Genomic DNA, 4,206 nt, shown 5'->3' on the forward strand with positions numbered 1-4,206 from the left:
ATAAAGGATTCTCGAAGAGAGGGACCAAAAGTGCCAAAATGTGGAACATGGGAGGCTTGAAAGACAAGAAAATAATAAATTCACGATAAACACTTAATTCACGACGTGGCGATGAAGCCCACGACGTGGCACGAGTGTTCCAGAAGATAGACATCGCGACGCGGAGGATTTCCTTGGAGGATACGGATTGCTTGAAGCCCACGACGTGGCACATCTGGCCACGACGTGGCGCGGGTTTCTGAAGATTATATAAGTGCTCCTGATTATTATGAAAGGAAAAAGCTTTTGGCAGAAGAAAAGAGTTTCAGGAGACGATTTAGAGCGAAAGAAAGGTTCTGGAAGAGGGTTTTCAACACCAAAAGGAGTAAAGGTTTATATTTTAGTTAAATAAGAATATGTCATTCATTATTTTTAGCTGTGTTGGTTTAGTTGCTATGATGAGCAGCTGAATCTAGCTACTCTTGTTTAGCTAGATGAAGCTTTAAACTTATGAATAGTTATATGCTTATGGATTAAGTTTAGTTGGTAAAAATTGCTTGTGTTTGATTTGAATAACCTAGCATGCTATTATTTGTTTATCTAATTGCTTGATTGCATGTTCTGTGTAGCTTAGTGACCATTAAACTGCATGAACCTGTTTACCTAATGATTTAGTGAACATTGAATTGTTAGAGCTAGGATTGACCAATCTTAGTTAGTAATTAGAATAAATAAAGCTTAGCTGTGCTAGAGAACGTGTATTGTGATCATAATTGCGTTTATACAACAAATCTTACAAAGCATATTTACATTCATAATTAGTTATGTGTTTAATTATGTGTGAACATACATGGTTTGACATGAATTAGTTAATTATTGGCAAGTTAGAACTAAATTACTAATACAACTAAAAACCAACTCAATAATCCGTAATCATTAGCTAGCCATTAGGGAGAAGTGGATTCAAACTAAACAAGAGTGTGTTTTTATTTATTGAATTTGATTTAAGTTCATCTGATCTTGTAAAACCAGATAAAACCCTTTTTAAACTTGTTAATAAATTAGGTTAATTTAATAGTAAGTAAATTAATTAGAACACCGTTCCCTGTGATCGACACCCGACTTACCCAAGCTATACTGTAATCTGACTAGGTACACTGCCTATAAGTGCATAGTTAGTTAAGTTTGTTAGGTTATAAATATTAAAATTAGTGAGTGCTTTTGTGCACATCAAGTTTTTGGCGCCGTTGCCGGGGAACGGCTTAGTTTTTAGCTTATTTATTTGCATTAAATTGATCGATCCTTTTTTGTGGAATAAAAACCACAAAAAGTTAATTTTTCAGCAAAATAAAAATTTTCTGTCAGACACAGAGTCCACGACGTGGCGTAATACCTACCACGACGTGGACAGATAGAAAACTAAATTTTTAGTTTTTAGTTAGTTTTTCTTATTTTAGTTCAGTTTTACGTTTTTAGTTTAGCAAGTTGCAGGAGTTCATGACCAGAAGCTCAAACACACACTTGGTGACACCACTTGAAGACCCCGAGTCTGCACTTCACAAGAAAAAGACGCCCTTGCAAGAATTGAAGTCATCTTTTTCTAGGAAGTTGGGAAAGAAAACAGGAGAGTCAAGTTCATCAGCGAGGCACAAGAGAAATCTTGAGCATTTGGATCATACACCCGTCCAAACCGAGTCCGAAAGCGATACCGAGCCAGAATTTGAAGAACACACGAGCGCACCCGAGAACGAGCCAAGGAATGAGATGGCAGCGATTGAAGAAATGTCCATGGGAGCTAACAAGAAGCGGATCCGAGAAGATGTGGGTCCCGGTTTAGTCCAACCTGCAATACCTGCCACTGCCACATTCGAGCTAAAGGGACACATATTGACCGCACTGAAGGACATCCCATTTTTCGGGAATGATCATGAGGATGCTTTTAAGCATCTAGATGAAGTCAACGACATTGCGGATTACTTCAATGTCCCAAATGTCAACAGAAACACAGTCTTGCTTAGGATGCTTCCCATCACTTTCAAAGGAGCTGCTAAGGAGTGGTTGAAAGCACTCCCACCGGGTACAATCACCACTTGGGCTCAAATGCGTGAGCAATTCCTGGACTAGTTTTGTCCGCCATCCAAGATAGCCAAACTTAAGAAGGCAATAGCCAACTTTGAGCAACAGCCGGGGGAGTCACTATACGAAGCATGGGAGCGGTACAAGGGCTTGCTCAGAAATTGCCCTCAACATGACCTAAATGTGCAGCAAGAGATGTCAATCTTTTATGATGGGGTCAATGTGATGACAAGACAACTCCTTGATTCTCAAGGACCGTTGACAAAGAAAAATCCAAGGGAGGCCAAGGAGCTAATTGAGGAATTCGCGAAGCACTCTCGCGAATACCACAACCCAAGGCAAAATGGAATCAAAGGCGGTGGAGGGGCCCAAACTGAAGAAATTGCAGCTGTCATGGCCATGCTGAATAACATGGATCGCAGGATAACACAAATGGACCAGTCGATACATGCCATAAGAGTAGGGTGCGAGAGATGCAGTGGTCCACACTTGACCAAGGACTGCAATGTAGATGAGTTTGGGAACAGAAAAGCTCAAGTGTGCTACTCTAGTGGGGATAAGTTTGATGAGGACTGGAGGAAACCGAAGAAGGAGTGACTGCCATATGAAGAGTATAAGAAGCAAAAAGAAGAGAAATATAGGCAGACAGGTCGAGGCCTTTATCAAAATGAGCAGCCGCTGGCCGAGAAGAAACCCGACCTAGAGACCATTTTGATGAAGTTTATGGAGGCTTCGGAAAAGAGACACGATGCCACTGATTCCGCCATTTTGGAACAACAAACTTTGATACAGAACAAACAAGCCTCCATCCATAACCTTGAAGTACAATTTGGTCAACTAGCCACTCTAGTTCATGAAAAATTATCCCCGAAGAATCCCGAAGTAAAGACCCAACCTCACGTAATGGCCATCGATACTGAAGAAGATGCAATATCTGAGTTCCTGGAGGCATTGGAAGAAGAACCGCAACAGCCCAAGAAATCAAGGATCGAAAGTGGAAAAATTGTTGAACCAGGCTCGCCACGACGTGGCATTCCTCTGGCCACGACGTGGCGTATGTCTGATCAAAAATACTTTGAGCCCGTTCCAGCTTATCATCCACCTTTTCCATTTCCCACCCGAGCTACACTCAGTCAACTGGAGAAGGAGCATTTAGAGTTTGTAAAGCATGTGAAGGGGATCCCAATTAATACCCCCTTTGTCGAGTCCTTATCCAAAACCCCCGAGAACCAGAAATTACTGCAAGACTTGATAGACACTCGAAGGCAATTAAAGAAGCAGTCTACAGTGATTCTAAGTGAACAAACTTCAAAAGCTGTGTTGGGAGAAACACCAGAAAAGATGGGGGATCCTGGACGCCTCACTCTTCCATGTGAGTTTGGGAATAAAATGAAGGTTAATGCTTTAGCCGATTCTGGGGATAGCATTAATCTGATGCCTTTTTCATTTTATCAAAAATTGGAGATTCAGAAGATGAAGGCTACAAAAATGAAGATTCACATGGCGAATCGTTCGGTGACACAACCCCGTGGCATCGTGGAGGATATTTTGGTGAAAATTGGAAAATTTGTTTTTCCAATAGACTTTGTAGTCTTGGACAAGAAAGAAGATCCGGATGTTCCAATTATCCTTGGTCAGCCATTGCTTAACACTGTTGGAGCCCTTGTTGATATCCGCGAGTCTAAGCTCACTTTGAGGGTTGGAGATGAACAAGAAGTCTTTGGGATAAAAGATGACTTTCAAGAAAATAAAGAAGAGGTGTTCACAATTAATGAAGAGAATGAACTGAAAGAAATGGAAAAGCTTATGGAAGAAGAGATAAAGGCAGTTCATCAACTCAAAAGGACAAAACCGAGGGCATGTGTTCCGTATTTGATTGAAGTCATAGCTTACAAGAGTCCACCTTCTTGGGTGAGCAAAGAGGATGAGGAAATGACAAGTGATGAAGAGGAGGTCACTTCAAGAGTAACAAAGCCGGTGGTGAAAGAAGAGGAGGATGCTATGGAGTGCAAGGAACAAACTAAGGGCACGAAACGCAGGCTTGAAGAAGAGGGCAAGGCAAAAAAGGAGAATTCAAAGAAGGCATATAAAAGACGAGTTCAAGCTTACAAGCGGCGGTTCAAGGAACAAAAGATCTTAATGGTGGACTCT

General features: G+C 41.2%; 1 non-coding gene across 1 annotated transcript; it reads right to left on the reverse strand.

The window, feature by feature from the left end:
- Positions 1–2,127: 2,127 nt before the first annotated feature.
- LOC111888020 (small nucleolar RNA R71) lies at positions 2,128–2,234 on the reverse strand. The gene has a single exon (XR_002849003.1). It is a non-coding gene; the product is annotated as a small nucleolar RNA R71 (small nucleolar RNA).
- Positions 2,235–4,206: the final 1,972 nt, after the last annotated feature.

This window comes from Lactuca sativa, chromosome 8, assembly GCF_002870075.4.
Source record: "Lactuca sativa cultivar Salinas chromosome 8, Lsat_Salinas_v11, whole genome shotgun sequence".
Taxonomy (NCBI): domain Eukaryota; kingdom Viridiplantae; phylum Streptophyta; class Magnoliopsida; order Asterales; family Asteraceae; genus Lactuca; species Lactuca sativa.